Source organism: Hemiscyllium ocellatum, chromosome 16 (genome assembly GCF_020745735.1).
Source record: "Hemiscyllium ocellatum isolate sHemOce1 chromosome 16, sHemOce1.pat.X.cur, whole genome shotgun sequence".
NCBI classification, from domain to species: Eukaryota; Metazoa; Chordata; class Chondrichthyes; order Orectolobiformes; family Hemiscylliidae; genus Hemiscyllium; species Hemiscyllium ocellatum.
The window spans coordinates 28,910,436-28,923,770 of record NC_083416.1 but is presented as its reverse complement, the minus strand read 5'-3'; positions in this window follow the sequence as shown (position 1 = coordinate 28,923,770).

Below are 13,335 nucleotides of genomic sequence, written 5' to 3'. Positions count from 1 at the left end.
ATGCTAAATTGCCCGTAATGTTAGGTAAGGGGTAAATGTAGGGGTATGGGTGGGTTGCGCTTTGGCGGGTCGGTGTGGACTTGTTGGGCCGAAGGGCCTGTTTCCACACTGTAAGTAATCTAATTAAATACTTCATATCCTTTTAGATTTGTTCAACATATTTGCATCAGTTGTATGACCCTTTGATCTTTTACTCAAAAATTATGGGCCTGATGTATCCTCTCTCACTAGCTACCTGAAGAAGGAGTGAGGCTTTGAAAGCTTGTGGTTTCAAATAAACCTGTTGGACTATAATCTGGTGTCATGCGATTTTTCATTTTAAAGTTTGCATGGACTTTCTCTTATGAATATTTTTCCATAACATTTCCTTATCCGAAGTGTTCACTGTGTGTCAGAGAGTCTTGGAACATGGTTTTCTTCCAATCATACCACAATTCACTCTTTTTTTCATTCTACTCCTACTCTGACTTTCTACAACAAATAGTTTAGGTACTTGCTTCAGACATGACACACATTTCTGATGAAGGGCTTTTGCCCGAAACATCGATTCTCCTGCTCCTCAGATGCTGCCTGACCTGCTGTGCTTTTCCAGCACCACACTATTAACTCTAATCTCTAGCATTTGCAGTCCTCACCTTCACCTACTTGCCTTAGACAAGCTAACTTTAGGTTCTGCAGACTAACTTTAAATGAGGCTAATCTTGAATGAACTTGAGCCTTTTGTTGAGCTCAACAATCATGAAAATTAGGAGGTCACACAAAAATTATGGTGCCACCTGCCATTAGAGGCAACACCGTGAGTTAACTCTGCATTGCTCTTTCAATGCCCATTATCAGGGACTACTGAATTCTCCCCACTGCATTTTTAAATATGTTATTCTGCCTGTACTGTGTGTGAATGTCTGTGAGAGCCATGTTGCCTTACAACATCCTACAGTGTTTATTGCCAGCTGAGAAATGCAATGCAGAAATTACTAATTTCTAAATTTCATGTGAAACATGAAACTTTATTACAACTGATCAAATTAGCTTGATCCATTCTCTACATAATGAAATGCCCCAGAGGGTGAGAATTTTAATAAATCTAATATATTCTTTTGACTCATGCAAATCTGGAATAATTCAACCACTGAACACCTGGAGAGCAATGTGTCAATCATATTCCCTTCTATTTTGTAAAAGTTCGCCGACAGCAGTCTGTTCTGAGCTATTTACTTCTACTTTGAAGTAGAACCACATGATTTGAAATATACTGTGATAAAAATAATTTCTTATTTTGCATATTCAGATATTTTGAAATTTTTCCCTCGGTTAACATTTTCATTAAGTCTTGAGTTAGTGATGTTTATTACAATGTTTTCTGTGAACAGACTAACAAGAAAGAAAGAATCAATAAAAATCTGAAATCATGTTAACACCAGACTTCCTGAGTGTGATTTAGTTGAGAATGAATTTGAAGTCCACCAGATATTTTAGGCTGTGCAACAACAGCAAAATACTTGTGATGCGAGAAATCTAAAATAGAAAAATAAAGCTACAAAAATTTAACAGCCTCAACAGTTTGAATTTAATATAGCCTTTTATGGTGGGCAGCATGGCACTGCACACTCTGTTAAGACACAGCAGTGAATCCTTCTATTAATTAAATCAAACAGCCAGAAAAATACACCTCACCTCATAATCGGTTAAAATATGAGTGACAAAGAACTCCCAAATTCCTCTATTTAAAGAAAATAATATCAATTTATTTTTAATTCTAAAAATGAACATTAAACAACAAGTATTCACAACTGTAAGCTCCTCTTTCTCTTAACTGCTTATTATCTGCCTCCAACTCTATATCAATATGTTGTTCCAATAACACCCTTAATAATATTACAACAACTTAATTTCAAAACCACACAGCTGCTGTCATCTTCTGCGACTTCACTCTTCCAGCTACTGAACTCCCTGGGTCATCTTCTTTCTTTTTACTGCAAATATATTTCATATGAAAAGGTACCTTTGATAGAAAGTGCTTCCTAATTCCTTGTCTCTCTCTCTCTCTCTCTCTCTCTCTCTGTCTCTCTGTCTCCCAATAGCAGTTGTTCTCTGTCCAATTTTCAAAATTTTGCATTTCATACTCCCAACATCAGATTCTCGCGTTGGTTTGATGTTGGCAAAACAATAAATTCCAACTCAATTGGATTTTAGCATTCTGGGGCAGAAGTTAAACTGATTGGTTAAATTTGAATTGTTGCCAATTCAGCAAACAAAAATCAGGTATCCATTTCACAGCCAAATGTTCCACATTTTCAATTTTCCAGTACACCCTTGGACTGTCATCTAGTCATATACACAGCTTGTAAGCTCTCAGTTCAGAACAGCATTCATTCTCTCTTAAAGTTACAGTACACACCTTCAACTTCATAACAGCTCATAATTGGAAGAAAGACCATTGGTCAGTAATAGAGTCATAGAGATGTACAGAAAGGAAACAGACTGTTTGGTTAAACTCATTCATGCTGACCAAATATCCTAAACTAATCTAGTCCCATGTGCCAGCATTTAGCCCATCTCCATCTAAACATTTCCTATTAATGTATCCATCCAGATGTTGTAAATGTTGTAATTGTACCAGCTTCCACCACCTCCTCTGGCAGCTCATTCCATACATGCATCACCTTCTCCATGAAAGTGTTGACCCATAGATCCCTTTTAATCTATCCCCTTTCACCTTAAACCTACACCTTACACCCTCTCGTTTTGGCCTCCCCTACCTGGGGAAAAGACTTTGACTATTCACTCTATCAATGCCCCTCATGGTTTTAAAAACCTCTGCAATGTCACTGCCCAGCCTCCAATGCTCAAGGGAGAATACCCCATCCTATTCAGCTTTTCCCAATAGCTCAAACCTTCCAATCTTGGCAACAACATTGTAAATCTTTTTTGAACATTTTCCAGTCTCTCAGTGATCTGTAGCTAGAGGAGTGGGAAGGGGAGCGAGTGAGAAATTCACCCACTTACAGGAGAATATTAGTAAGGCTCTTCATAAACAAATTGGCAGCATATTTCTTTGAGCCAACCAGAACTAAAGTAGGGTCACTGGGTCTGAAACATTAACTCTGATTTCTGTCCATAGATGCTTCCAGACCTGTTGAGGTTTTGCAGCAATTTCTGTTTTTTTTCTGATTTGTAGCATCCAAGTTCCTTTGTTGTCAGACATTCTGTGCTGATCTAAGAGATCAGGATTAGAAAGTGGGGACTCTGCTGAAAACCATTCCTCTTCCTTTGCTTCTGAACCCCTGAGATTGGATCTGATCCCCTGACCGTCTTCTCTCTCATACCACTTTTCCCTGACCTCATCCCACTCTTATTCAACAAAGTTTAGGGATCCAGGATTGATCCTTGGAATATATTGACAACAATCAATACTTCTTGTGCCACTAGCTGCAATGGAGAACTGCTTGTCTCAAATTGACTGACAGCTTTTGATACGCAGGATATGTGTCATGCCAATCCTAAATCGTAGAAATAAAACTTTGACTTCTGAGAATAGCTGAAGCTGAGAGAATTTTTCAGAGGACTGTGATTTACCAGTGGTTGGTCCCTGTAGAAGCAAGTTACTTTATGAATGATATGCCTTATAAGAGAATTCTTGGGGAAAATATGAAGTAAACTTGAGTGTCTAATGTACATAGTGGTAACCATGCTGTTAAGCTAGTAGTGCTAGTTCTGCTTCAGTCTTTAATGTACAATAGAGTTTGCTTTGCTTTGTTGGTTAATGGAAGCAGCCAGATGACTGAGCATTGACCTGTGATAGATGCAGCATTAATACAAAAAGTGATTTGAAACTATTCTAATTTTGCATCTTCCAGTAGGAAATAAAAATTTATCACAATACACTTGTTAAACTCACTTATTGATGTTAAGTACTGGATACAGGCCATCCAGACCCACACACCGTCCTCTGAAATAGAACTTTTTATATTTTTATAACATTTAATATATGCTAAGAATTGATTAATAGCTTGAAAATTCTAATGGGATAGTGCCTGCAGAATGAGTGAGCAAGAGTAACAAACATGTCTGATACCATTCTGTGACTGCCAATAAACTGTACTCAAGTTCTTTATTCCTGATTTTAACCTAACCCACCCAATGTATATGAGGCAGGCTTACATCAAATGTGTATTTTGTATTTACATTCCATTGATTTAAATTACCTGTAAAATACCTTGATAATAATCAGGCAGAACCCAAAACTTATGTTCTTGTCATTCTAGAAATTTCCAGACATCTATAATTCTTATGAGCTTCTTGCAATCCAAAAATGAAATAAAACAGCAGTTAAAAGGACATTGAAGTAATTTGACAGACAATAATGGTCTCCTGGTTCCAGAATTTAATTTTATCAGCTCTTCAGGAGTCTATAATGTAATGACAAACAGAACGTTAAAGTGGCAGCTGATTGTGTTCTACCCAGGGGATCCAATTCCTTCTCTCTTTTAAGGAACTAAACTAAACAAATTTAATTGAATTGTTCACATCTGTCATCATTGACAGCACTCAGTTTTACTGAAGCTGCGGAAATGTGATGCTAATTCATTGAACATTTTAGCATTTTAAAGTACAGCAAACTGTAGCAAACAAACTGAAGTGATGTAATTATAGTAAATTTATCAATCTATTTTCAGTTTAAAACAGTTGAAATAATCTAAATGAACAGAGAAAACTACGCAATTCTGTGTCTTGCAGTGAAGACGCTGACACAATATCAATAGATCAAATTTTATCAGTGTATGACAGGCAGCATTCTCATTATTTACTCCTGAAATTATAAGCAAAACAAAGTAAATTAGGTCCTTTTCAGGGTCTATTATCACTCAATAACTTACATTTAAGATGCTTTTCATTTACCTGTACTAACATAAAGTTTATAGAAACACTTGTGATGAGCTATTGGAACAATTTGAAATGTTTTGCTAATTGAAGAATGGTAGGAAATAGCATTACTTTGTACAGTTGAGGTACAAGCAAGTCTGGCACTTTGCAAAAACTGAGGATTAGACAGAGACGGAAAAGCTCTGTGACAAGGGTTAGGAAGGGATTCTGCAGAAAGCCTAATCCACAAAGAATCTTCTGCAAGGAAGATTAGCAGCAAGCTAGGAACAATGCTTGAGGTAGCTACAATTCATAAAGGAAGTATTCACTGAATTGTACAACATCTTTTATGATTTGGAATCTCCCAGCGGCATATAAGGTCCAAATCTCTCAGTTTGCCATTGTAGGCAGATACCAGGAAGACACAGAGGCACAGTATAGAAGGAGAGTGGACTTTTATCTCTGACGCTGGGACACCAGAATGAAAGGACATTGGGCTTCCCATGAAATAGGTTGTCAGCAACTGCATGCACGTTCCTTTATGCCTCCTCCCATATTAACCAAGTGAATATTCATCAAGTAAACCTCGTGTGCAACTGCACAAGAAGTTAATTTCAGTAAATGCTCGCTCTGTTTGCAACACACATGATGTTTTTATTCTGTGACTGTGGCAGTACCTACCGTCTTCAGACCATATTATAAGATTGCTGCTTGGTAACAAGGGAAAACTTCACACATAGTTCAGTCCTTCTATTATGCATCCAAATGAAGTCAGAGGAATTTCAATGAAAATAATTGAACTCGTTGCAACACCATTGATTAAGCCGTTCAGCCTCCTAACGCAAAGGTCTAGCTTAGATCACTGGGTGTGACATTTGCAGTTCATTTTTGGCATTGGATCCTCCAAAATATCGTGACTGAGATGGTCAGTATCTACTTCCTGGGATTGAGAAATCACATTAGGTGAGGACTGAGAAGCAAGAGGAGGTAGAGAGGAGACAATAATCAATACATGTAATAGGATAGAGCAAGAGGTACCACATCGTTAATCTTTGCTTCAGTTGAAATGAACTGCCTCCCCCCTCCCCGCCAGACAAAAACTCACTATACTTAGACTCACCATCACAAAATTCACTTGGACAACATCATACAATATAAAAAAAAGGAAATATCTTTGCACAGCAACTTTCTCCAATAAAACATCAACAGAAAACAGAACAAAACATATTTGGTGCCTGTCTAGTGGGTTTTCTGGCTTGCTACCTCTATGGCTGCATCATTGCTGATGGAAAGCTGCTGACTTTCACTGCAGGAGATTGTCATTTGCTTTGCAGGATAATCTTGAACAGCTTTAGGCCTTAACAGCCTAGCTTTGTACTGCATCACTTTAACAGAACTGGCAGTAGTCTGAACTGGCTGGCAAAGAGGCAATAGTGACACCACTGGCAGAATGATCTTGGTAGGCGACAAGTGCTGTCATGTCTAAGAGTCAGCAAATCAATGCTATTATGTAATTGTGTCTTCCATTCAGATGCACCTCAGCAATCTTTGTATTCTGGTGGAGCACAGATTGTTGGACTGTTGTGAAAAACTGTATGGCAAGTTGAACAATGTGTTCTGCACCTATAATTGCTGTCTAAGCCTGGTTAGCTGGTGCTAGGGAACTCATAATGAGTTTCCACTCTCAGTACTAAGAGTTTCTGCTTGTGTTGAAGTGAAAGTTGACATAACTGCTGCTTAACAGATAGCTCATCAGTGCTACCATGGAGCTGTCCATTCGTTTCATACTGAGTATTGTAAAGTCCTGTCTATATCACTGCTCCACACTAATCATGCAGTGGCCTCCAGCGTACTGCTGCCACTTTACTCTTATAGGGATTGCACCAGTATAGAGAGTGGCCTATCTTGCACATATGATTTATTCAGAAAGCTACTTGTCCCCCTGCAATGTGAGAGTCTGTCAGGAGTGCTATGCAGAGTAATTCAGTGCAGGCAACACTTGGGACCACATTATAATCATAAAGTTGAGGTGAGCTTGTTTTACTTTTGCTCACCTAATTTTTCACTAAAACTGGCAGGTAGTGAATCATATCACCCATGACCAACAATTAAAACAAAATAGTTTGTTGTCCTAAATGATTTTAGCCTAATTATGTTAATTGTGATTTGGAGGTGCCTTTGGGAGTGTTGCGCTGGTGTGGGTAAAGTTAAAAATCACACAACACCACATTATAGACCAACAAGTTTATTTGGAAGTACAAGTTTTTGAAGCACTGCTTCTTCATCAGGTGGTTGTGGAGCAGAATCAGTGGACAGAATTTGTAGCAATAGGATTGCAGTGTCATGGAATGTAGTATTAAACAAATTTAGCTTAAGTTTTTCATCTTTTAGAATGATCATGTTAGTTTTGGTTTCTTCATATTTAAATTCCAGAACTTTTTAAAAGTTACATTGTCAAGATAGCTTTAACAATAGGTGCCACCTCAGCTCAGATAATAAACATGTTGGACTATAACCTGGTGTTGTGTGATTTTTAACTATGTTAATCGTCTTTTAAAACACAAGGTGAAATTTTACAAAAGGCAACAAAATCCTAATGTTGGAGTATAACGTGACACCCCTGGGTAAGTTAAGATAAAGGTGAAAATAACTTTAAAAATTCATGGGGTCAAGGATGTTGTATTGTTACATAGATCCTAGAAAGGCAGTGCACCTTTAAGTAGTTTAGATGACATCACAACATGTGAGATTCCAGTGTGAAGATCCTCATGTCACTTTCAGCAATCCATTAGTGGACTGGAGCCAACCATGTGTGTAGATGTGGAAAGAAGAGAGAAACTGGTGTGAAATCACGATCAGCTATCAACCAAGTTGAAACAGGACATGGCATAAGAGTTCAAAATCTTCTACATGGGTTCATAGAAAAATCCAGTGCCATTATTTTATGATGTTGTCAAAAGCAATGGTCAAAAACTGTGAAGAAATGGGTGACATATCTGAGCTAAATGTGACCAACTGCCACTCAAAGAATGACAACATGGATAACATAAGTATCATGTCAGACAATGACCATTCATCTTTGAAAAATGATATACATCCATAAAAGTGAATAGACAACACAATGAAGATAGACGGGAGGATGTAATAAGTTTACAAGGATCAGATCCTGTTGTATTGTAAGTCTGCAAAGAGTTATCTTAACATGTAGAGGTAATTTATCTATGTCTTTCCTTATACAAGTTTATCATAAAGCAACCTTACAATCCTTGACAAATTAAAACTATTGGGAGGAGTTTTGCTTCTTCTGCAAAATGGAGCCGATGACAAAGAGTGTTGATACCAGTGTGTCATATTTGATTATAAAGAAAATGTCTACAACGAGGAGCTCAGATGGCGTAGCAGTGGTGTCCCTAACCTTTGAATCAAGTGGTCAATACCTTAACTATCTCCTTCAAAGGATTCAGAAGTAGCAGTCAAAAGACATTATCCCAGGCCAGGATGCTGTTGCTCTCTGAACAATTAGTTATCAATATTAAATAGAAGCAACACAATCTTTCACTGAATTCTGTTGTTTTCATTATACAGCGACATCACTTTATTTGAATAGGCAACATAAATGAACATCTAGATGAAATATCTAACTAACACTTTGAAATCTGATGATAAATTTCAAGGTGACCCTACTGTATCGCTTTTATTGCCAAGAAAGGTCATCGCATTCTATCAGCCTTGTTATAGAATTCATTTGTTTAGGAAAATAATATCCCTATACAGTCATGTGATTATAATGGAAATGGCAGTTTAGAAGTAGACTTGCATAACAAATGGAAATAGATGCATTTACTAATTGATATTTTGGAACATGCAACAAATACTGCTTGAAATTAATGATATCTGAAGGCAGCTCATCAATTAAAAAAAACAGGAGCCACATATCTTTGTCACTTTGCTTTGAATAATTACATTACCATAAAAATAAAATAACACTGCAGATATTACATTAATCTAAACCTATCAACCAGCTTGATACCTCTTTTTCTAATCAGTAAATAAAGGCAGCATTAACAAACAGTAGGCAGAATACAATTGTTTCTTTGCAAAAGCAAGTTCATTCTTTTATATCGCAAGTCATACCATTACCTAATTTTATACAATTCCTTTGCGATTATGACATAAATTTGAAAAATGCTTAGTGAATATCATTAAACTTTTCAAAGACTAGAGCAAATTAACAAAGCATGTATTTAAACTGCACTTCACGCTCATTTCATAGTAGTTTTACTTTGCATTGATACTGGTTTCACCCATCTGGTTCACTAATGTCCTTCAGAGAAAGAAATCTGCCATCATCACCTGGTCTGGCCGACATGTGACTCTAGACCCACGGCAATATGGTTGACTCTCAGTTGCCTTCTGAAATGGCCGAGCAAGCTATTCAGTTGTACCAATCACTACAAAAGTCTCAAAGAAATGAAACTGGACGGATCACTTCGCATTGACCTCGGCAATGCAAAGGACAATGGCAGAAACAGCTCTGTTGAACCTACAAAAGTCCTCCTTACTAACATCTCGGGGCTAGTGGCAAAATTAAGAGAGCCGTCTCACAGATTAATCAAGCAACAGTCTGACATAGTCATACTCACAGAATTATATCCTGCAGACAATGTCCCAGACACTACCATCATCATCCCTGGATATGTTCTGTCCCACTGGCAGGACAGACCCAGCAGAGGTGGCAGCACAGTGATACAGTTAGGAGGGAGTTGCCCTGGGAGGCCACAACATTGCAAAGGAAATGCTGCAAAGGCAATAGGCCCTGACATTTCAGCCATAGTACTTAAGACTTGTACTTCAGAACTTGTTGTTCCCCTAGCCAAGCTCTTCCAGTCCATTTACAACACTGGCATCTATCGACAATGCAGAAGATTGCCCAGGTATGGTCTTGCACATAAATAGCAGGATAAATCCAACCCGCCCCATCAGTCTACTTGCAATAATCAGTAAAGTGATTGAAAGTGTCATCCACAATGCTATCAAGCAGCACCTGCTCAGCAATAACTTGTCGAGTGACACCCAGTTTGGGTTCTGTCAGGGTCACTCAGCTACTGACTTCATTGCAGCCTTGGTTCAAACATGGACAAAAGAGCTGAATTCCAGAGGTGAGGTGAGAGTGACAGAACTTGACATTTAAGCTGCATTCAAACCAATGTGGCATCAAGGATTCCAATCAAAAATGGAAACAATGGGCATCAGGAGCAAACTATCCAATGGTCGAAGTCATGTCTGAGACTTTGGAAGATGGTCATGGTTGTTGGAAGTCAGTCAGCTTAGCTCTAGGACATTCCTGCAGGAATTCCTCAGGGTAGTGTCCTAGGCCCAAGTGTCTTCAGCTGCTTCATCAATGACCTTTCTTCCATCATAAAGTCTTAAGTAGGGATGTTCACTGACACTTGGTAGCAGCAGTGTGTGCTATCTACAAGATGCACTACAGACATTCACCAAAGATCCTCAGACAGCATCTTCCAAATCTACAGCCACTTCCATCTAGAAGGAGAAGGGCAGTGGATAAATGAGAACACAATCACTTTCAAGTTCACCTCAAAGCCAATCTCATCATCCTGATTTAGAAATACATGACTGTTCCTTCACTGGTGCTGGGTCAAAAACCTAGAATTCCCTCCATAATCACAGTGAGTCAACTCACAGTAGGTGAACTGCAGTAGTTCAAGAAGGCAGCTCACCACCACCTTCTGAAGGGTAACTAGAGATGGGCAATAAATGCTAGCCAGCTAGCAACACGCACATCCCACAAATGAATAAAGAAAACAAATATTGCATTTAAGCTAAAAACATTGTGTGAATCTAGTTTTCATTCCAATTTTAAAATTGATGCAAAGCAGTGTTGATTTTTCACTAGCAGGAAAACTGGGGAGTGTGAATGAACCTGAAGAGAGGCTCCCACAGTCTGGTGGCAGCAACAATGTATGTTAGCTGGAGATCAATAACACTGATCTTTGATTTTACAAACCTTTGAACTCAAGTATCATACAAATCAATATCGATACTCCAAACAAGGAACTATTAAATCTGGCAAGACTGCTTTATTTATTTTTACCACTTGAAAGTGCTTTGACATGTGCTTTTAGATTTAAAATTCTAATAAAAGGCAAACTAATAGTTATTGTGCTAAACACTCACAGCAGGGAAAGCAACATCCACCTGACCAACCTAATTTATATCTGATGAAACATTCTGGATGCTTTAAAATACTTTGACAATATTATTATTGTAATAAATTGTCTGATACTGTTCATCAGTAACAATCAAATTTCAAAAGTAAGTGCAGCCATAATGAATAAAACATATAATATTTGATTTACAAGTTTGTGTCTTAACAGATTGGAGCACTGTTATAATGTTAGCTTTTTTTGGCCAGATGGCTTTTATGCCCTAACATGAATTCTGAGGTACACTGATAATAACATCATATTCTGTTGTCCTTGATAGTTAAGATGAACTTTGTTTTTCTTTTTGTGCTTGCAAAGTTGAAAAATAACTTGTTATTTAGGAATGTAATCAGAAATGATTACTTCAAAATAAAGTTGGCACATTTACAAAATGCTTGATAAAATATTAACCATCATTTTTATCAAAATAATTGGCTCTCGGTTTACTGTTGTACTATTGCTTAAAATTAAGAACTTGGGTTTAGAAGTTGTCTGTAGCAATATGCATATCTAAATCATAAAGTCCTTCCTAAGTTTCATTAGGGGAAAGATAATTTTGGCTTCAGAACATTGAGATTAAAAAAATTCACTGGAAAGCTGATCATTATCTCATTTAAATAAAAAGTCAAAAAAAATTTCTGAACCTGAAGTTGTCATCAGCTGAAATATTTTAGGAGATTAACTATTATTGAATAGGCTAAGTATAAAGTAGTACTGCAATAATTATCTTCAAATTAAATAGTATTTTACCAATTTTGTTTACTGCTATACTGAACCAGTAGACAGGCAGAAGGCTGGAAGAACACAGCAATCAGGAGATGGAGAAATCAATGTTTCGGGTGTAACCCTTCTTCAGGACTGAGAGTGGGTGTGCGAGGAGCTTCAGATAAAGGGGATGGTGGGAGCAGGGTGGTGAAGCGAGGATAGTTGAAGACAGGTAGAGGGTATGACCTGGCTGGTCAATGGGAGGAATGAATCCGGTTGGTGCCTGGGAGGAGTGGAAGGGAGGGGGAGAGGTTCAGAAGGGAGTTGGGGGACAGGAAGGGAGGTTATTTGAAGCTGGAGAACTCAATGTTGCGTCCTCTGGGCTGTAGGTTGCCCAGGCAGAAGATGAGGTGTTGTTCCTCCAATTTGCGGTTTCGTTCATTGTGGCAATGGAGGAGGCCAAGGATGATCATATCAGAAAGGGAGTGGGAAGGGAAATTAAAATGGGTGGTGAATGGGAGGTCCGGTTGACCCCTTTAGGCCCAGCTGTGATGCTCAGTGAACTGTTCCCTAAGTTTACATTTGGTGTCCCCAATGTAGAGAAGACCACAACGGGGGCACCTGATGTGGAAAACTAGGTTGGAAGAGAGGCAGGTGAACCTCTGTCTCACCTGGAAGGATTGTTTGGGGACCTGGATGGAAGTGAGGAGGGGTGGTGTACCAATAGGTTTTGTTTATTTTCTGGTTGTGGGGAAGGTACCTGGGGGTTCAGGAGGGTTGGTGGGGTATGGATGGCCACACAGATGGTCTCCAGGCTCTCCACATCTTCCTCTGCAACAGACACATCCAGCCCCACTCCACCTATACCCTCCTCTGCCTCGCCGAACTGGTCCTCACCCTTAATAACATTTACTTTAACTCCTCCCATTTCCTCCAAATCCAGGGTTGGCCATGGACACCCAGATTGCCCCAGCTACACTTGCCTCTTTGTCGGCTATGCTGAACAGTCCCTCTTCAGCACCTACACAGGCACTGTGCCCCAACTCTTCTACGTGCTGCACCCAGGCTGAACTGGAGCAGTTCATCAACTTTGCTCACAACATCACCCTACTCTCAAATTCACTTGGTCCATCTAGGATATCTCTCTCCCCTTTCTTGATCTCTCCATTTCCATCTCTGGTGGCAGTCTTCAAACCCATAAACTCCCATAACACCTCTTCCCACCCAGTATCCTGCAAGAACTCTATCCCGTTCTTCTAATTCCTCTGCCCCTGCCACATCTACTCAGATGAAGAGACATTCCACTCCTAAGCATCCCAGATGTCCACCTCTTTGGAACAAAGTGTTTTCCTCCCTCTGTTATCCAGACAGCCCTACAATGCATCCCCTCCATTCTTGTTCCATCGGTCTAAACCATCCCCTTCCAAATGCAGTAAGGCAGAGACCCCCTTCTCCTCATCCATTCCCCCTCCCACTGGGCTCCTCATCCATTCATTATCCTTAAACACTTACACCAACACTAACTAGACCTCACCGCCAA